General features: G+C 46.0%; 1 pseudogene; it reads left to right on the top strand.

Moving 5' to 3' along the window:
- Window positions 1-16037: 16037 nt before the first annotated feature.
- Window positions 16038-17013, top strand: LOC138492988 (beta-1,3-galactosyltransferase 2-like; annotated as a pseudogene).
- Window positions 17014-22226: the final 5213 nt, after the last annotated feature.

Genomic DNA, 22226 nt, shown 5'->3' with positions numbered 1-22226 from the left:
GTCGAAATAAAAGTGTGTCAATATACAAAAAGTGGCGAGATTCAAAGCTGCAATATAAATGGGTAACCAAGTCAGGCAAAATGGAAGTGTGTCAAAATACAAACCGTGGTGAGATACAAAGCAGTAATTTAAACTCGGAACCAAGCCAGGCAAAAAGCAGTGTGGCAAAATATAAACCGTGGTGTGATTCAAAGGCTCAATCTAAATTAGGAGCCCTAGTGAGGCAAATGCAAGTGTGGCAAAATAAAAACAGTGGCGAAATGTAAAGCATCGATCTAGAATTCGGAGCCCAAGTCCGAAAAAAATGCAAGTGTGGCAAAAAAATGAACTGTGGCGAGATTTAGAGTAGCAATCGAAATTGGGAAACCTAGTCAGGCAAATGCAAGTGTGGCAAAGTACAACTAGTCACAAGATTTAAATCAGCAATCTGGAATTGGGAAACCTAGTCAGTCGAAATGCAAGTGTGGAAAAATACAAACAGTGGCAAGATTAAAGCAGCAATTTGGAATTGGAAAACCCAGTCAGGCAAAATGCATGCATGACATAATACAGACAGTGGAGGGATTCAAAGCAACACTCTAAGTTGGGAAACCTAGCCAGGTAAAATGCAAGTGTGGCAAAATACAAACAGTGGCGAAATTTAAAGCATCGATCTAGAATTGGGAGCCCAAGTCCGAAAAAAATGCAAGTGTGGCAAAAAAATGTACTGTGGAGAGATTTAGAGTAGCAATCGAAATTGGGAAACCTAGTCAGGCAAATGCAAGTGTGGCAAAATACAGCTAGTGACAAGATTAAAGCAGCAATTTGGAATTGGAAAACCCAGTGAGGCAAAATGCATGTGTGACATAATACAGACAGTGGAGGGATTCAAAGCAACACTCTAAGTTGGGAAACCTAGTAAGGTAAAATGCAAGTATGACAAAATACAAAACATGGTGAGATTCAAAGGCATTGTCTAAATTAGGATCCCTAGTCAGACAAATGCAAGTGTGACAACATACAAACATTGGTGTCATTTAAATCAGCAATCTGGAATTGGAAATCCTAGTCAGGAAAAATGGAAGTGTGGCAAAATACAACCAGTGACAAGATTTAAATCAGCATTCTGGAATTGGGAAATCTACTCAGTCGAAATGCAAGTGTGGCAAAATACAAACAGTGGCAAGATTTAAAGCAGCAATCTGGAATTGGGAAATCTAGTCAGTCAAAATAAACGTGTGTCAATATACAAAAAGTGGCGAGATTCAAAGCTGCAATATAAACTGGTAACAAAGTCAGGCAAAATGGAAGTGTGTCAAAATAAAAACCGTGGTGAGATACAAAGCAGTAATTTAAATTGGGAACCAAGCCAGACAAAAAGCAGTGTGGCAAATATTAAACCGTGGTGTGATTCAAAGACTCAATCTAAATAAGGAGCACTAGTGAGGCAAATGCAAGTGTGGAAAAATACAAACAGTGGCGAAATTTAAAGCATCGATCTACAATTGGGAGCCCAAGTCCGAAAAAAATGCAAGTGTGGCAAAAAAATGAACTGTGGCGAGATTTAGAGTAGCAATCGAAATTGGGAAACCTAGTCAGTCGAAATGCAAGTGTGGAAAAATACAAACAGTGGTGAGATTTAAAGCAGCCATTTGGAATTGAAAAACCCAGTCAGGCAAAATGCACGTGTGACAAAATACAGACAGTGGAGGGATTCAAAGCAACAATCTAAATTGGGAACCAAGTCAGGCAAAATGCAACTGTGTCAAAATACAAACAGTGGTGAGATTCAAAGCTGCAAACTAAATTGGGAACCAAGTCAGGCAAAATGCAACTGTGTCAAAATACAAACCGTGGTGAGATTCAAAGGCATAATCTAAATTAGGAGCCCTAATGAAATGCAAGGGTGGCAACATACAAACAATGTTGAGATTTAAATCATCAGTCTGAAACCTAGTCAGGAAAAATGGAATTGTTGCAAAATACAACCAGTGACAAGATTTAAAGCAGCAATCTGGAATTGGGAAACTCTGTCAGGCAAAATAAAAGTGTGTCAAAATACAAACAGTGGCGAGATTCAAAGCTGCAATCTAAATTGGTAACCAAGTCAAGCAAAATCGAAGTGTGTCAAAATACAAACCGTGGTGAGATACAAAGCAGTAATCTAAATTGGGAACCAAGTCAGGCAAAAAGCAAGTGTGGAAAAATAAAAACCGTGGTGAGATTCAAAGGCATAATCTAAATTAGGAGCCCTAATCACACAAATGTAAGTGTGGCAAAATACAAACAGTGGTGAGATTCAAAGCTGCAATCTAAATTGGGGGGCCCTAGTCAGGCAAGATGCAAGGACGGCAAAATACAAACCGTGGCGAGATTCAAAGCAGTAATCTAAACTGGAAACAAAGTCAGTAAAAATTCAAGTGTGTCAAAATATGAACAGTGGCGAGATTTAGAGTAGCAATCTAATTTGGGAAACCTAGTCAGGCAAATGCAAGTTTGGCAAAATAATAAACTGTGGTGAGATTCAAAGGCGCAATCTAAGTTAGGAGCCCTAGTCAGGCAAATGCAAGTGTGGCAACATACAAACAGTGGCGAGATTTAAAGCAGCAATCTGGAATTGGGAAAACCAGTAAGGCAAAATACAAGTGTGGCAAAATACAAACAGTGGTGAGATTCAAAGCTGCAATCTAAATTGGGAACCAAGTCAAGCAAAATGCAAATTTGTCAAAATACAAACCGTGGCGAGATTCAAAGCAGTAATCTAAATTGGGAACTAAATCAGGCAAAATGCGAGTGTGGCAAAATACAAATCGTGGTGAGATTCAAAGACATAATCTAAATTAGGAGCCCTATTCAGACAAATACAAGTGTGGCAACATACAACAGTGAGATTTAAACCAGTCACAAGATTTAAATCAGCAATCTAGAATTGGAAAACTTAGGCAAAATGCAAGTGTGACAAAATACAAACAGTGGCGAGATTTAAAGCTGCAATCTTGAATTGGGAATCCCACAAAGGCAAAATGCAAGTGTTGCAAAATACAAAGTGTGGTGAGATTCAAAGGCATAATCTAAATTAGGAGCCCTATTCAGAAAATGCAAGTGTGGCAACATACAACAGTGAGATTTAAATCATCAGTCTGGAATTGGGAATCCTAGTCAGGAAAAATGCAATTGTGACAAAATACAAACAGTGGCTAGATTTAAAGCAGCAATCTGGAATTGGGAAACCTAGTCAGTCGAAATGCAAGTGTGTTAAAATACAAACAGTGGCGATATTTAAAGCTGCAATCTGGAATTGGGAATCCCAGTCAGGTAAAATGCAAGTGTGGCAAAATACAAACAGTGGCGAGATTTAAAGCATCAATCTGGAATTGGTTGCCCAAGGACGAAAAAATTCAAGTTTATCAAAAAATTAACTGAGGCGAGTTTTGGAGTAGCAATCGAAATTGGGATCCAAGTCAGGCATAATGCAAATGCGGCAAAATACAAACCGTGGTGAGATTCAAAGGCATTATCTAAATTATGAGCCCTAATCAGACAACTGCAAGTGTGGCAAAATAAAAACAGTGGCGAGATTTAAAGCAGCAATCTGGAATTGGGAAACGTAGTCAGGCAAAATGCAAATGTGACAAAATACAGACAGTGGAGAGATTTGAAGCAACAATCTAATAGCCTTATTCACAGAAACCTTTATATTGTCAAAACCCAATTGGAAAATGATCTGTGAATTAGGCCCTAATTTGGGAAACCTAGTCAGGAAAATGCAAGTGTGGCAAAATACAAACAGTGGTGAGATTTAAAGAAGAAATCTAAAATGGGAAACCAAGTCAAGCAAAATGCAAGTGTTGCAAAATACAAACAGTGGTGGGATTTAAAGCTGCAGTCTAAATCAGTAGCCCTTGATAGGAAAAATTCAAGTATGTCAAAATATGAACAGTGTTGAGATTTAGAGTAGCCAACTAATTTGGGAAACCTAGTCAGGCAAATGCAAGTATGGCAAAATACAAACAGCGGCGAGATTTAAAGCAGCAATCTGGAATTGGGAAGCCTACTCAGTAAAAATGGAAGTGTGTCAAAATACAACCAGTGGCAAGATTTAAAGCATCAATATGGAATTGGGAAGCCTAGTCAGTAAAAATGGAAGTGTGGCAAAATACAACCAGTGGCGAGATTTAAAGCAGCAATCTGGAATTGGGAAACCTAGTCATGCAAAATGCAAGTGTGACAAAATACAGACAGTGGCTAGATTTAAAGCATCAATCTAGAATTGGAGCCCAAATACCAAAAAATGCAAGTGTGGCAAAATACAAACAGTGGCGAGATTTAAATCAGCAATCTGGAATTGGGAAATTTAGTAAAGGAAAATGCAAGTGTGGCAAAATACAAACAGTGGTGAGATTCAAAGCTGCAATCTAAATTGGGAACCAGGTCAGGCAAAATGCAAGTGTGTCAAAATACAAACTGTTGCGAGATTCAAAGCAGTAATCTAAATTGGGAACCAAGTCAGGCAAAATGCAAGTGTGGCAAAATACAAACCGTGGTGAGATTCAAAGGCATAATCTAGATTAGGAGCCCTAATCAGACAAATGCAAATGTGACAACAAACAAACAATAGTGAGATTTAAATCATAAGACTGGAATTGGGAATCCTAGTCAGGAAAAATTGAAGTGTGGCAAAATACAACCAGTGACGAAACTGAGATCAGCAATCTGGATTTGGGAAACCCAGTCATGCAAAATGCTTGTCTGACAAAATACAGACAGTGGAGAGATTCAAATCACCTAGATGCCTCCTGTCCCCCCACTGGACTCTTTCGTGACCTCTGCGACTCTCTCTCACTCTCTATTCTCCCGTCTGGGCCTACTCATTCTGCAGGGCACACTCTTGATGCTCTGATCTCTTCTGACCTTCCCCTCTCTGTCCCTCTCTCCACTGCTCTCTCCTGGAGTGATCACTTTCTCCTATCCTCCCACCTCACCCTCCCTACCCCACAGGCAAAGCCACCCTCATCATTGCCACCCACCTTCTCGGTCATCCGACCCATGAAGCGCGTGTCAGTTGCGGCTTTCGCTGCCACCTTCTCGCCCCTCCTCCCCCTTCGGCTGACTCCCACCCTGACACAGCCCTCTCCTTGCTCCACTCTGCTATATCTGATACTCTTGATATCCTTGCCCCAGTCATGAAAATCCACCTGAAGCCCAAAGCCAAATGTAACTCCTGGTATGATTCGGATCTCGTCACCCTAAAACGCAAGTGCAGGGTGGCAGAGAGGAAATGGCGTGCTTCATGTTCATCCTCTGACAAACTGGCCTGCCGCCTGCTCCAAAGGCAATACCGTCTCTCTGTTCTTACCAAGAAGAGAGCCTTTATCCAAGCCCGCATCTCTGCGGCATCTAACAACTCGGCTGAACTCTTTAAAATCTGCAAGGAGCTTGCCAACCCTGCTGCAGTCTCTACCTCTCCTGTCCCCTCCCAGGCCCTCTGCACTGCACTGGCCTCCCACTTCATCTCTAAAACTCAGGACATCCTGTCCTCACTCTCCTCCTATCACCTCCCCCCCTCTCTTCCCTGCTCTTCCTCTGGCCCTTCTGCAGCCACCCCTCCTCCCTCCTTCTCTGCCTTTCCCCTTTTTTCTGCTGACGAGGTTTCCAGACAAGTCCGATCTATGAAAGTCTCGTCTAAACAGATTCACCCCTGTTCCTCCAAAACTATCAAGGACTACATCGACTCCCTGGCTCCTGCCCTGGCTGACTTTTGCAACCACTCCTTCGCCTCTGGAGTCTTCCCATCCCCCCTCAAGCACTCCCTTGTGCACCCTCTCCTTAAGAAACCCTCTGCCGACCCCTCCTGTCCGGCTACCTATTGCCCAATCTCCATCACTCCCTTCCTGGGCAAGCTCCTGGAGAAACTGGCTATCTCCCAGCTTAACCTCCATGCTGAAGCTGTTGATAGTCTCCATGACCATCAATCTGGCTTCAGAGCGGCCAGAAGCACGGAAACTGCTCTCCTGAACATCCGTGAGGACCTGCTCTTGAACCTCGACTCCAACACTCCATGTGTTCTCATTCTGCTCGATCTCTCTTCTGCCTTTGACACTGTCAACCATGCCATCCTGCTCAACCGTCTCCATGATAACCTGGGTATCACTGGTCAGGCTCTGGCGTGGCTGACCTCTTTCCTTTCCAATCGACCCTCCCAGGTCCAACTTGGGTCCTTCCTCTCTGACATCTTTTTCTCCACCTGTGGCGTTCCCCAGGGATCTAATCTCTCTCCCTGGCTGTTCAACCAGTATCTGGCACTCCTTGCCCACCGCATCGCTGCCCTCTGCCCCAACTTTCAGTGCTATGCGGACGATACCCAGCTCATTTTCAGGCTACCCTCGGCCTCCTCCTCTCCCTCCCTCATCTCTGACTGTGTCTGCTATCCAGGAATGGTGTGCTGCCAATGACCTCTGCCTTAATGCTAGTAAGACTGAGATCCTACTCATCGGCACACCCACTCCCTCCCTCCCTGCAGCTCTCTGGCCGGCCTCTCTTGGCGCTCTTCCTGCTCCTACCTGCAAGGCAAAAAACCTCGGGTCATCTTCGACTCCACACTCTCCTTCTCTCCTCATATATCTGACGCCTCTAAGAAGTCACATTACCAGCTGCACCTCCTCAGAGGTATTCTTCCCTTCCTCTCCTTCCCCCAGAAGCTCACTGTCTTCCGAGCCCTGGTTCTCTCGAAGCTGGACTACTGTAACAGCCTCTATCTTAATCTGCCTGCCTCCACTCTCCGCCCTCTGCAACTCATCCAGAACAGAACTGCGAGACTTGTCCTTGGCCTCAAGCCCAGGGACCGTATCTCTCCAGGACTGAAATCTCTACACTGGCTCCCAGTGGCTGCGAGGATTAAGTTCAAAACCCTCTGCATTGTCCACAAGGCCTTCTGGGGCCTGGGGCCTAAATACCTTCAACTCTCTCTTCCTAAATATCTTCCTTCCCGAGCCCTACGCTCATCCGTCTCCAACTCCCTCAGGGTCAGCCGCTTCTTGAAGCAACGAGCTGGGGGTAGATCTCTCTCCGCGGCAGGGGCCTCCCTCTGGAACAGCCTTCCTGCCTCCCTGAAACTTGAGGAGAACCATCTCCGGTTCCGGAAGCACCTCAAAACCTTCCACTTCACTTCTGCTTTCTCTCTCCCTCTCCCCTGCTAAATTCTTCACCAAAACTGCACTGATTCTGCAACTGGGCCACTCTCACTGACCTCGGTCCTGGGCCCAGTCACTCTTCACTTGCACTGCCTCCCTGGCAACCCCTGCACTGCGGGACTGTCTCTGTATCACTACAGCACCCCCCCCAGCACTTGTCTGCACTTACCTTGCACTTGCCACCAGCTGGCCCTATTTATTTATTATTTTATTTCTATTCTACTTATTTGTACTGCACTCCCCCCCTCCCCCTTCTCCTTGCACTTTTTCCCTTCCCCCTACCCCTGCACTTGCGCGGTCTGAATGACACCTGGCCTAGTAGGATCGTTGTCTGTCTTCCCCTTGTTCCCCCCTCCCTGCCTCGTCGCGCCTTGAAACACTTGTGTATAGGCGCGTTACAAATGCCATATCATATCATATCATCAATCTAGAATTGGGAGCCCTACTCTGGAAAAATGCAAGTGTGGAAAAAATGAACTGTGGAAAGATTTAGAGTAGCAATCTAAATTGGGAAGCCTAGTCAGGCAAAATGCAAATGTTGCAAACGGCAAACAGTGGTAAGATTCAGAGCAACAATTTAAATTGGGAAGCATAGTCAGGCAAAATGCAAGTGTGGCAAAAGGCAAGCAGTGGCGAGCTTCAAGCAGCAATCTAAATTGCGAAACCAAGTAATAAAAAATGCAGGTGTTGCAAAATACAAACAGTGGTGAGATTTAAATCTGTAATCTAAATTGGGGGGCCCTAGTCAGGCAAAATGCAAGTGTGGCAAAATACATACAGTCATGAGATTTAAAGCAGCAATCTTAGTTGGGAAAACTAGTCAAGCAGATGCAAGTGTGGCAACATACAAACTGGGGAGATTTAAAGCAGCAATCTGGAATTGTAAAACCTAGTCATACAAGTGGGGCAAAATACAGACAGTGGCTATATTTAAAGCAGCAATCAAAGTTGGGGAACCAAGTCAGGCAAATGCAAGTGTGGCAAAATACAAACAGTGGCAATATTCAAATTTGCAATCTAAATTAGCAGCCCTAGTCAAGCAACATGCAAGTGTGGCAAAATAGAAACAGTGGTGAGATTTAAAGCAGCAATCTCGAATTAGGAAACCTAGTCAAGCAACATGCAAGTGTGGAAAAATACAAACAGTGGCGATATTTAAAGCAGCAATCTAGAATTAGGAAACCTAGTCAGGCAAAATGCAAGTGTGGTAAAATACAAACACTGACAAGATTTAAAGCGGCAATCTGGAATTGGGAAACCTAGTCAGGCAAAAGGCAAGTGTGACAAATACAAAAAGTGTTGAGATTTACAGCAGCAATCCGGAATTGGGAAGCCTTGTTAGGCAAAATGCAAGTGTGGCAAAATACAAACAGTGTTGAGATTTGAAGCAGCTATTTGAAATTGGGCAAAGTGCAAGTGTGACAACATACAAAAAGTGGCGAGATACAAGGTGGCGTTCCTTACCTGAAAGTAGCTGTAGATGGATTGCGAGGCATCTGGCAGGACTCACCAGGTTCACCAGGCGAACAGGGAGGGTAGGTGCCCTAAGAAAGGCACCCTTAGCCTGCGCCCTTCACTGGCTGCCTGGGCAAGGCTGCCCTGGGGATGGCCTTCAAATGTGGTAGTTCCAGGTCACATGACCTGGGCAACACCAATGTGATGCAGCGAGGGCAGGCAGTGGGAGTGGGAAGGGGGAGATGGCTGGAATCAGCTAGAAAGCGCTGTCAGGGTGCTAGGGGCCGAACAAGGCCCACAATGGTAACATATAAAAGCACAAGGGCTACATACGCCCTGGATCCTGTCATCCCTCACAGGCAGTGGGGAAATGGAAAGAAGTGCTCTCCATCACTGTGTCCTCTTGGTGTTCCGGGTCTCATGACCTGGGGAACATCCATGGGATGCAGTGAGGGTGGGCTTTGGGAGGGGGAAGGTGGAGCTGGCTGGAAGCAGTTGGGAATCGCAGTGAGCGTGCTAGGGGCTGTAAAAGTCCCAAAATGGCAAACACTAAAAGCAGTAGTTTTTACTTACAACCTGTATCCTCTCTTTTCTCAGAGACAGCGGGGAACTGGAAGGAAGCACTCTCTGTTATCATATTCTGTTGGTGTTCTGGGCCTCGTGACCTGGGGAAAACCAATTGGATGTCACTAGGGCAGGGAGTGGAGGTGGAGATGGAGCTGGCCGAAAGCAGCAGGGGAGCGCAGCGAGGGTTCTAGGGGCCGAAAAATGCCCAAAACAGAACAAAATAAAAGCAGAAAAGGCTACGTGTGACCTGGATCCACTCTTTTCTCACAGGCATTGGGGAAATGGAAGGAAACGCTCTGCATCACCATGCCCTCTTCCTTTTCCAGGTCTCGTGACACACTTGTGGCACACTCATCACACACACTGTGATGCAAACCTTATAGGGAATCCCCCACAGTCTGTCCCCCTTCCCCAGCCATCTTTGTCACAGAATCCCATTTGAGATTGCAGAACGACAGATAGTACAATGAAATGGCTATTCGAGATTCCTGACGGAAGCGCGCGTGGCGCAGCACCTTATTAATACTGAAAGCACTGCAGTGAGAAAGCATGCTCGCGTTACAGAAAATAATATTTCTCTAGACATTAGACAAGCGTGGCATTGGGTGCCCACAAATTACATTAATACCTGATGTTACAAGGGAACAGTTCACCCATGTTGGAGATGAGGAGCCATGATGGTTCTGCCTGAACCCAAAATTGCAGAGGGGGTACTAAAGCCCTAAGCCCATTGTTGTGGCCTAAATGGATGACAGGACGCTGTAGGGTTTCTAACAGTCTTTATTGACTGGCAACAAGTGGAGAGGTTCTAAAGCGGCCTGGTGGCGCGGGGCGCTTACTCACTGTTCAATGTGACCAAGTCCTGTGCTTCCCCAGTTGCTTCACTGTGGATGGGTTGTGCTCACCGGTGGCACGCTGTAGACTCCTAGGGCCCCCATGAAGCCTCCAGTGGCTGTGGTGTTATGCCCTAGGAGCTGTGGTGAGAGTTCTGTAACTCACTCTCCTTCTCATGTAGTCAGGAGCAGCGCTCCTGCACGACCGCTTCGGCTGGCAGGGCGCCAACTGTGAAGCGGGAACATTTTCCCGCGGAGCGTGGGCTCGCGAGATCCCGTCTCGCGAGATCTCGCGAGAACACGCTCCCGCGATCACGTGATGTCCCCACACACCTCCCCTGCTGGAAAAAAGAATGGGAGGTCACTCCATGATGAAGTCCGCATATTTCCTGGGTTTCCTTCTCTCTCTCTGGGGCCTGCCAGGATCCGGGTATGGAGCGGGATCGATGAAGTCTCCTTGGGAGGGTGCTGGTGATTCGGGTTCTCTTTGTCCAGCTCCTTGCTGTGATCCCCTGGGTGTAGTTGGGGGAAGGGAGCTTGCGAAGTCGTTGTGATGGTGCGGCTCTACGATGTCTCCACTTGGGAGGTGATCGTTCTCGTATGGCTCTTGGCAGACTTGATCCCCTCCGGTGTCTCCTGGCGAGTGTACAGTGTATTCTTTCCTGCGGTACATGGCTACCCTCTCTAGATTCCATCTCCTGCCATCGCTGGTGCAGATGTGGTTTGTCCCTCTCTCCATGACTTCTATGGGACTGCTGTATCTGGAACCTGTGGAGGTGTCCTTGTGGGGAAGTCGTATCTTCACCAGATCCCCTTTGTTGACTTGTGTGTGTCGAGCGGCTCGGCGCAAATCCCCCTGTGCTTTCATTGCTTCTTTGTTGCGCTGCATGCGGCACGTTACGTCAACCATGTCAACCTCTTCGTCGGCCCTCACTTGCTGAAGCCATGGTGGTACCAGTGAGGATGCCGCCCTTCTCCCCCTCAGCAGATGGAACGGTGAAACACCTGTGACGGCATTGGGGGTGAGACGGTGGGCTGCTACGGCTTCTTTGACCGTCTTGTATGGGTCTAGGCCCGAGGCGTGAGCCAGTTGCAGCGCCCCTTTGATGAAGCGGTTGGCCCGCTCGACTAGGCCATTTGCCTGTGGGTGATAAAGGCTTGCTTTTCGCTGTTTGATGTTGTTGAGCTTGAGAAATTTTTCCATTTCTCTGGAGACTAGTTGGACTCCGTTGTCCGTGACGAGTTCTTCGGGCAGGCCCTCCCGCTGGAATATGGCGGTGAGTGTTTCAATGACTGTTCCCGTGGTGATGTCCGGGGTGAAGTCAGCTTCCACCCATTTGGAAAAATAGTCGACCAAGACTATCCCGTATCTGTGCTCTGGGGGCATGTTGTCCAGCGGCCCTATGAAATCCAGCCCCAGTTTTCGCCACACCCCTTTGGGGACTTCGGTGGGCAGCATGGGGGCTTGCCTCACGGCTAGGCGCTTGTCGCTGTTGGAGCATTCGTGGCACCTATCGACCATCTGCCGAACGTCCTGGTCCATACCTGGCCACCAGTATGCGTCGCGTATCCTTCTTCTGGTCATGTTGCACCCTAAATGGCCCGAGTGTGCTCTGCACAGTATGACTTTGCGGATTCCGCTGGGTGGGATGATTTGATCACCTCTGAGAATGAGACCGTTCATGGCAGTGATTTCCTCGTTCACCTTCCAGTAGGGACGAAGGCCTTCGGGGATCGCTCTCTCGTTGGGCCATCCATTTCGAACCCAGGTGCTTACGTGCCTTAGAGCGTAGTCCTGCTCAAACTCTTCCTGCCAGTGGCGGTCGCTCATTTCCATGTACTCGACGTTCCTCAGGTCGCCGATGGACGCAACAACACATTCGTCTTCCAGGAATGTGGTGCCGGGGGCGCTTTGGTTGAGGAGCCTGGACATGCAGTCCGCTTGTGCGTTTTTCCAGCCCGCAATGTGTTGTATCTCATAGGTATATTCTTGGAGCTTCGCGGCGATCCTGGCCAGTCTGGGGGTGGCCGTCTTGGTGCCGCCCGGGCTCAGCATGTGAATTAGGGGCTTGTGATCGGTGATCAGCTTGAATCTTGTCCCCCATACGTATGATCTGAAGTAGTCGACGGCCCAAGCGCATGCCAACATCTCTTTCTCTACCGTAGAGTAATTCTTCTCGGATGAGGATAATGCCTTGGATGCAAACGCCACAATGTCTCCGTGTCGCCCTTTTTCTGGGTCAAGGTGGCCCCTAGGCCGTATGCGCTGGCGTCAGTGGTGATGTATGTGTCCCATTCAGGGTTGTATGGTTTAAGGCACGGCACGTGTAGAATCCTATTCTTGATTTCGCCGAAAGCCTCATCTTGTTCTGGGCCCCAAGAGTACGCTGCCCCCTTCTTCAGAAGCTCCCTCATGGGAGACGTGGTCTCAGAGAACCTGGGGACGAATTTGGCATAGTACTCAGCTAGGCCTAAGAATGAGCGTAGTTCCTATTTGGACATCGGCGCCGGTGCCTCAGTAATGGCCTCCATGAGGTTCCTCTTGGGGCTTACCCCATCACTCGAGATGCAGTACCCAAGATACTCTACTTTGTTCACCTCGAAGACACACTTTTCATGGCGTAGGTGAATGCCTTCCTCCTGAAGTCTGCTTAGGACTGACTTGAGTGCCTTGTCATGGGTCTCGTTGTCCTTGGCGTATACCAGAATGTCGTCTTGGAAGAATGAGACATTGGTGAGGCCTTTCAGTAGGGAGTTCATCATCCTCTGGAATGCGGATGCTGCGGATGATAACCCGAAAGGCATGCGGGTGTATTGGAAGGTGCCAAAAGGAGTGATGAACGCCGTCAGGGGGCGGGAGGACTTGTGTAGGGGAATCTGGTGATAGGCATCACGCATGTCCAGCTTCGAGAAAATGGCCGCCTCTTTCATCATGAGGACGATCTCATTGATGCTGGGGAGTGGGAAGCTATCCGTGATCACCTCCAAGTTCAGGCTTCTCAGGTCGATACAGATCCTGAGGTCGTTGCTGGACTTTTTCTTTACTAGTACTACCGGACTCAGCCACTCCGAGGATTCCACGGTTTCAATGGTTCCTTCTTCGACCATCTTCCTCAGGTGGGCGTCCAAAGCTGGTCTTGCGGTGGCAGGTACTGCCCTTACTTTGTGCTTGAATGGAGTGGCGTTGGGTTTCAGCCGAATTTTGTGGACGAAGTTTTTCACTTTTCCCGGTTTCTCGGAAAACAGGCTTGGAAAGATCTCCTTGTAGTTTTGCGCTGCTCCTGACGAGATCATGAGCACCTGTTCCGGAGTGCTGGGATCTAGTTTCATGCTGAGTTTGTGTTGGTCATCCCACCCCAGCACGGCTGGACCTTTGAGAGAAAAATACACTTTGGTGGTGGTAGACCTCCCCTTGATATCGATGCGGGCCTTGATGTAGCCCAACAGTTCGACCGTTGCCCCTCCAAACACGGTGGGTTTTTGCCTGGTTGATCTAATCTCCACTTTTTCTTGTCCCATCATCTCCTTGTACGTGTTGATGGGCAGAATGGTGAGGTCGGATCCCGAATCAGCCATGACGCGCGTTTCCATGCCGTCCACTTTAATGGTGCAGTGGGGCTTTTCTCTTCTGGCATGGGGGGCATTGACCATGACAACCATGGGTCTGTCCTGCAGTTCATCCTCATCGGTTGAGGTGTAGTCACCGTCGACACGGGACACAGTTTTCTCCCACCACATGCATGCTGGAGCCACGTGGCCAATGCGTCCGCACTTGGAGCACTCCTTATTCCTGGCGGGACAGTCGCGGTCGTTCGCCATGTGCTTGAGGCTGGCGCATCTGTAGCATTTTGGTGCCTCCTTTTTCCTGGGACTTTTGTCTTTGGGGCCGTCGCGGGATTTCTTGTCTCTGCGACCTCTCCATTGTAGCGCCGCCATTTCGGGCACGGGCAGGTGACTTCCCGCCTCCTTGCGTCTGCTGGAGGTTTCTTCCTCCGCCCTGGCAATCTGGATGGCTTTATCGAGGGTGACCTCCTTTTCTTGGATGAGCTTGTCCTGTACTTTCCTAGAGTTGGTGTGGACAACGAGCAGGTCGCAGATGACCTGTCATTAGGAATATTGGAGTTAGAGTTTGAGAGGATACGGTTGTTCTGTGTAGAGAAGGAAGAACTGTTTACCTTAAGAACCGTCCATATATCTTCTCTCCACTAGTACTCCATTCCTTTTTTACTTCTTCTTTGTGACTTTACAACAAAGAAGAACCTATTTTAAAAAATATTTTTTTCTGCTTCTCAAAAAAAGAATAATTGATTGTTTTCTGTTCTTTAAACAAAATTGTGAATTACAACTGTGAGTGTTTTAACAATTTCTGTTATACTTCTTTGTTATTACAACCTTTATGCTCATCAGGATTTTCTTTGTCTAAATAATAAACTTTTCAAATAACTTTCTAGAAATTTGCCCTTTTTGTTTTCAGAGAATTTCATAAAAATGCATGATACCAGAGTTTGGTACTTTTTTGAACAATTTAATCATGTTGATTTTGATACATAGCAGTAAGGGATCTACGGTGTTATTTTGGTCTTTTGTCCCCTCCTTTTCTGCTCATGGGGCAAATCCCCCCCCTCTTTCTTTGTTTGCAGATGACCTGTTCTGCATTTTCTCCGAAGGCGCAAAGAGAAGCGAGTTCCCTCATCCTCGTGATGTAGTCATCCACGGGTTCGCTCCCTTCCTGTTTGCGAGTGTAGAATCTCAACCTGTGCAGTACAATGTTCTCCTTGTTGGTGAACCTCTTCATGATACGACGAGTGGCTTCTTTGTAAACGTCGTCGTCTTCGGCGTCATCGTCGGCCGCCGGTATTTCTTTAAGGCCGGCAAAGATACGCTGACCTTCAACCCCTACCTCATTCAACAGCATCGCCCTCTTCCTGATGGGGGCATATCGCGAGCCGCCCACCGCTTCCAAGTAGGTGGAAAAAAGGGGTTCCCATTGCATCCACGGAATCGCCGGTGTCCCTGGCAAGGGGAGAAACGCAGGGGGTGGTGTGGCGCCTTGCATGGTGGGTCCGTGGGACTTCAGGTATCCTCGTTGCCAGTTATGTTGTGGCCTAAATGGATGACAGGACGCTGTAGGGTTTCTAACAGTCTTTATTGACTGGCAACAAGTGGAGAGGTTCTAAAGCGGCCTGGTGGCGCGGGGCGCTTACTCACTGTTCAATGTGACCAAGTCCTGTGCTTCCCCAGTTGCTTCACTGTGGATGGGTTGTGCTCACCGGTGGCACGCTGTAGACTCCTAGGGCCCCCATGAAGCCTCCAGTGGCTGTGGTGTTATGCCCTAGGAGCTGTGGTGAGAGTTCTGTAACTCACTCTCCTTCTCATGTAGTCAGGAGCAGCGCTCCTGCACGACCGCTTCGGCTGGCAGGGCACCAACTGTGAAGCGGGAACGTTTTCCCGCGGAGCGTGGGCTCGCGAGATCCCGTCTCGCGAGATCTCGCGAGAACACGCTCCCGCGATCACGTCAGATTCTACAGTCAGCAGGTTGGCCACTGTACCACAATGCCTAATGTTTAATAACATATCTTGCATGCCCTCTCCTTTCAGCCTCCCAAAGTAACATGCCCTCTGTTGGCCGTACTGTAACACTGTTCTATTCAATCACTGCTCAGTTATGCAAAATAATGACAATAGAATTGAACATTCATTTATTTTGGAACTTAACTATATCCTTCCTCTTGAACACAGGCTATTACAGAAAACATTCCAAAAAGGAAGAAGAATTTCTCTGATTACCGAGATAGACATTCAACATTTCCCTTGGATCAAGGCACTATTCGAAGCCTAGACCATGCTCCAATCTGGTACAGATCTTTGCCACATCATATGAAACAGATGAATACCTAAGCCTCGGTAACGCGTCCATCGCATTAGGATGGTGCTTGTATTTATTGCATTTGCCATTCTTTTTTGTTACCAATATGAATGGCTTCTAAAAAGATCCCTTATGGCGACGAACGAAATGGCCTCCTTAGTTCAAAAATATTGGCCAGAAGAGATTAAGACCAACTTTCAAAGCTATTTATCATTGAGCCCTCTCGCTGCTCAAACGGAATTGACACCTACACAGGCCACTGGATTGCAGAACACAGTAGGGGCTCACCCCAATAATAGCACTAGGCACCGCAGGGTAATCCAGTTCAGGTGTCTCATAAATGAAGCTGACAAATGCCGAGATGGCCATCCTTTTTTGATATTGCTTGTTCCCTCTGAACCCGGTCTCGTACAAGCCAGGCAGGTCATTCGGCAAACGTGGGGAAATGAGAGCTTGGTGCCTGGCATCCGAATAGTCAGAATCTTTTTGCTGGGCATCACAACTCAACCAGAAAGTAAACTTCAGCAATATATCTTCGAGGAGAGGAGACATGATATTGTGCAACACGAATATTTAGACACCTACAGAAACTTGACCATTAAAACACTCATGGGCTTGAATTGGGTAGCAACATTCTGTCCGAACACTCCCTATTTCATGAAAGCAGACTGTGATATGTTTGTCAACACTGAATACTTAATCCACTACCTCTTAAAACCCGATCAGCCTCCCAGGCACATGTACTTCACTGGTCACTTGATAGATGCTGGACCCGATCGTGATAACAGCAGTAAATGGTACATGCCGCCTGAGATGTATCCTGACCTTCTGTTCTGGAACTGGCTATGTTTTCTCTGGAGACCTGGCAGCAAAAATCTTTGCTGTCTCTTTCAGCGTTAAAAAGCTGCACCTTGAGGATGTGTACGTGGCCCTCTGTCTAAAGGCCTTAAATGTTACCCCAGAAGCTCCACCCAGGAAATCGGACTTCAATCACTGGCACATTCCTTTCTCCATCTGTCACTATAGCCGCCTCATCACCTCGCATGGCTTCCAGCCAGATGAGCTCCTTAAACATTGGACTATCTTTCAACAGGGAAAAGGTAACTGTGTGTCAATGGAATAAGATGCAGACCCTGATCAAAGCAACCTGCAGAAAACTGAACTTTCAAAGCCCTCTGGTTGAGTTCTTCTTGTGTAGATGCTGATCTAGTTTTGAAATTAAAGGGAGAGCAGCCTGGAGATCTTTGCCTCCCTGCTCACTTGGCATCTTTGAAATGATGAAAACCCTCCATTTAGACTTCAGGGGCTGGATAGCTGCAATCTGTGCAAGTAGAAATGCATTTTGCGCATGCGGAAATTGTATTTGTGCAAGCGCTGTTGTATTAGTGCCATTGAAAATGCCTTTGCAAAGCACTTGCACCAGCACTAAAGCAATTGTGTATGCACAAATGCACAGTAATCCAGCCCCTGGGGCAGCATTACAGTAAGTATGAAGATGCACGGACATAGTGTGCGCATGCACAATTGCATTGGAGGCAGCACTAATGTTTGCAAATGTATTTTGCAGTGGTGCTAATGGGATTGCATAGGCACAAACCTACCTTAAGTTCATCCTGATACCTCGTATCTAATTGGCTAGAGCTTCTCCATCAAGAAACTGTGGGAAAGGCAACAAAATACATTTGTTCTTGTTAAAGGTATTCTGTTATTTTGAATAACGTTTGATTAATAATGACCTCTATCCCAAATTAGGAAAATATTTTTTTCCCCAGAAAAATCAATTCAAGTAAGTCAACCCTAAAAACAACTATCACCAAAAAAGAAATTAACATGCAAACATTAATATAAAGTGCCGGGGTGGGAGAGCCAGGAAACTGGATATTGTAAAGGCTCCACAATAAGGCAGTAGCTAAGTAGAGAACAGCAATGAAATTGAGAGAGTTATGGTAATCGAATAAGGGTGGACATGAAGAAAACATTGAATTGTGGTGAAATCTGATTCTGGACAGAAAAGGTACAATGAGGAGTTTCTGTGTACAAGACCTGTAACACAACTGGGCTCTGTGGAGAAAAGCCAAAAGGTAAAATAGGCAAACAGACGGTATCCCTCCCTCTGCTTTAGTAGGATGGGCCAAGGGCTGGATGTACTCTCCAAAATGGGTGGGTTCAGCAGCGGAAACTTCCAGAAAACAAGCATGTGCTAAATACTGAAATGAAATGAAGGGCAAAGCATTAAAAAAATCTGTTGTTATCAACCAACCCATTGGCTGCGGTCAAGCAACAAACTGTTGCTGCTCATTCCACCCTCAAACTGTGTGTTCAGGGGGACTGCAGATTTGGAGTTTTCGGGCCAAAGTATGGAACAGTCTCCGTTTGGAGATTTGGGTCCTTAAATCTCTTTGCCACTTTCGCTAGGCTTTAACACCCCACCTGCTGAAGTCATTTGGATGGGCGGTAATTACTAATGTAGATTGGTCTCCTGGTTTGGACTGACTTCATAGCAACACGTTTTTAGGCTTCTTCTCTCTTGTTGTCTCATTTCAATCTGCGCATATATACGACATAGTTCGTTCAGCGTGCTATACAAATGCTTTAAAAATTTTAAATTTAAAATTCAAGCAAAGTTCTGATAAAATAGCAGTCTTTTTTAGTTTAAGTTTTATTATTTTTTAACAGATCGTTCATGTCATATACATGAAGATAACTTGTTAAGCAGCAATTAATTTACTCTTAATATTAATAAGAAACAAGTGCACCATAGGAGAGCAGACAACATTGTCGACAGTTGAGAAATGCTGAAATAGGGATGTCATTAACGATGGTATAGATAATTATCTGCAATACAAATAAAATAGCCACGAAATGTGTTCTGTTCAATGGATTATGCCATTTGCTTTTCTGATGTATAGTATAGTAAGACAGAGGAAGCCAAACCACAAATGACAGAGACAAAACACGAGGAATAGGCAAAAACACAAGGAAAATACTTAGCATATAATAAAGTGATGCAACACACCATAAACACAACATAACTGCAAACCATAATAACCCACCCCTGCAAAGAAAAACACAGTAACACAAAATTAATAAACTTACTGTCAGTCTGAGCAACTGGCATCTGATCAATAGGAGGGTTCTTCTCAAATCCAGACAACTTATTGTAGAAGGGAAAATATGTAAATAATTATTTTCTTTTAATGTTTCACCCAAGGAGGGGAATTTTATTTTCATCTTGTTTTGTTTAGCTACTGTAGGTGGCCTTCAGGGATCTTTACTCTTAATTCTATAGTAACAAAAAAGCAAGTCGTACAGGGTGGAAAGTGGTTTGGTCAGCGATCCCTGAGTCCTATCTTAACAAGTGCATTGAGGTTAGCAACGGTGAGAGAGGAGCGTTGTCTCTTACGGTAGGATGATGATTTTTCACTTATTATTGTTGATGCAGCTGCTACGGATCCTGTCAGGAAGGCTTTGGAGCAGGATGGGTAAGTCATAGTAAGTCTAATGTTGTGATGTATTTTTCCACCTATTCCTTTTTTTCTGAATCTGGACGTGGTAATGAGCTGTTCCTTAATTGATGAAAGGTTTCCTCAAGGAAAGTATGGTTTGAAAAGTATTCTTATGTAGTCGGGGGTACAGCAGAGTAGGGCCTTGTGGATGAGGCAGAGATTTCTAAATGATATCCACTGTTCTAATGGAGACAGGAGAGATATGATCTCTTATATTTATATCATTAATGAGTTTGCTGTCTATTTTCTGGACTAAATTGACTGTTTTTCTAAAGCCCCTCATGGTCTGTGTTGGGGAGGTCGATAAAGGTCTCAATGAGAAAGAGGGTTTCAGGTTGCACGTGCCATATTGGTGACTGGGGGAACAGCGATGTTGATGCAATGTTGCAATTTAGCGTGTATCTAGTGTAGTTAATGGGAATAGGATAAGTGTTACTTTTAGTGTTACTTTGTGTTTAAGTTAATACATTTTAGATTTGCACACGTGCAGCAAGATATTTTTAAAACTTCTGATGCAAATATAAACCATTTAGGTGTGTGGTGTGCCATGTAGCACCTAAATGTTGGGCAGTGAGGAGATTTGTATGCGAGCGTGAGAATGGAGATTTGCAATGAAGAAATCGCTGTGAAGAGGATGCAGTGGTTTTGAACATACATCTTAAGACATACATACATGGGGCCTTCAGGGATATGTCTTTGGGACAGTTGGGGTACATAGTGAATATACAAATCTGTATGCTCCAAGTCATAGTTAGGAATTATGCAGGGGCAGGAGCATGGATTGGTGAGATGAACTCTGTGTGACAGGGAAAACTGGTTTAGCAAGGTTGAAGGCTGAGGAAGGGCAGCTGTGATTATATCTTATGGTTAGTTACATGCAGGCTCAGGTTTTTACGACTTGGTACTGGAAAGGAAATGCAATCTTTTGAAGTACATGGTAGCCTATTATTAATTATCCAGGGAGATCCGGCCATCTGGGTTGTGATCGAGTAATAAAGCCAGTGGAAGGGCCGCTTAAGGGCAGAGTTGACAAATGGTTTATGGGTTCTGATCAGTTTCTCAGGATGTGCCCAGAGGCCATGTGTGCTGAATTGGTAGTCATGTAGATGACTTGTGTGAAACAAGGACGTCAGCAAGTCTGGGCGGATAAGATTTTTATCGCCAATTCAAAGGGAACTTGTTTATTTCTCCCCTCCTCATATTGTTGAAGTGTCCTTGCAAATACCATGCACATCATGTTCAGGGTTAGAGGTCTGCAGCCAGCTGGACATTGCAATGAATTACTTTGTTGTGTTAATGTGTAACCATGGGAAGACATCATGACCTACCACGTAAAGATCCCAAAAAGGGGTACGCTGTAAATATGAGCTGATGTAAAGATATGTTTAAAGGAGATGGTTGTTAAATAAATGTGTCCAATGAGAACGTGAGAATGAAAGGGGATTGGATTTGTTTGTATAGGCTTGGACACTCATGTGTGGGGGGACGATTTGTAATAAAATATGTGGGAGTATTTTAACTGTTACAAAATGTATAAAATGTGTAACTTGTGTGGTTCGAGGAGCCTCGGGTTAGTTTGACTCTACAGCGTCATCTAGCTCCTCCCGGCCGTTTGTACAATAAACTTGCTTTACGGACAATCAGTCACTTGCTTCTTAAAAGGTGGGCCTACTTTGGGTTCAGGTGATCGGAGGCCCATCTGCAAGTCTTCCAATAAGTCTTGGGGCCTCATTACACGGATGGCGGTAGGGATTTACCGGTACCGGTAAAATACCGGTACCGGTAAATCCTTACCGCCTTACTACAAAGTCCCTTTGCAGGTTGGGGGATTTAACGCCTGCTTTTTGCAGGCGTTAAAATCCAACCCGCTAAGGGACCTCGGAGCTAATTACGGCACCGCAAAATTGCGGTGCCGTAATTAGCGCCTTCCCCATTCCCATAGAGCCCTATGGGGCAGAAATGGGAATGGGGAAGGGCAATGGTGGAAGGGGGATTTACCGCCCCTCCAACCTTGGAATGGGGCGGTAAATCCCCTTTCCGCCAAGGCGGTGTCGGTATTTTACCGGCATGAGCCATGGCGCTAATAGCGCCATGGCTCACCGCCTACCGTGTAATGAGGCCCTTGGAGTGTCGTTAGGTCTAGACACTGTTGGGCTATAATGAATGATGGCAGGTTTCTCAGCATGTAGGCATGGATGTTAGATTTTTTTCACAAATGGAGCTGATTTGGGATTCAAAGGATAGCAAGGAATCGAATATCGCTTTAATGGTGAGTTTGGGAAAGACCGATACATTTATAGTCTAAGGAAACCTCAGTTGTCAGTAGGGGAACCTTCCAAGCATAATGACTTCTGTATTGTCACCCTTAAAAATAAGACAGCTCTCTGCCATCCACTTGTGCGTCTGTGTAAAGGCAGTCTTTGTATAACCCTCTTAGGGCACTACAACCACTAACCCTAATCTGAGGCTCACACACCTAACAACAAAAGGGAAGCCAAAACTCTCTTAAGGTAGGTAATGTGGGCACAGCGACAAGGCTTAATTCTCAGGCAGAGGCAGTAGGCTGATACAAAAGTACAGTTAGTCGAGACACATATCTCTAGAGAGTACACTACATGGATATACTTAAAATAATCTATGCTTTATTAAGTCACGTGTAAAACATGCAGGTTTTTATACCTTTTATTGGACTAACTGAAAATACTATGCAAAGATGGAAACAAAACATTAGCTGTCGAAGTCCTACAGATTTTGTCAGGTGTTTCAGAGTGAAATGATTAGTAAAAGAAGGCCAAAGTACAGAACATTGTCAAAGCAAAGAAAAAAAAAG

This window comes from Ambystoma mexicanum, chromosome 10 (genome assembly GCF_040938575.1).
Source record: "Ambystoma mexicanum isolate Mex_15411 chromosome 10, UKY_AmexF1_1, whole genome shotgun sequence".
NCBI classification, from domain to species: Eukaryota; Metazoa; Chordata; class Amphibia; order Caudata; family Ambystomatidae; genus Ambystoma; species Ambystoma mexicanum.
This window is presented reverse-complemented; position numbering and strand designations above follow the sequence as displayed.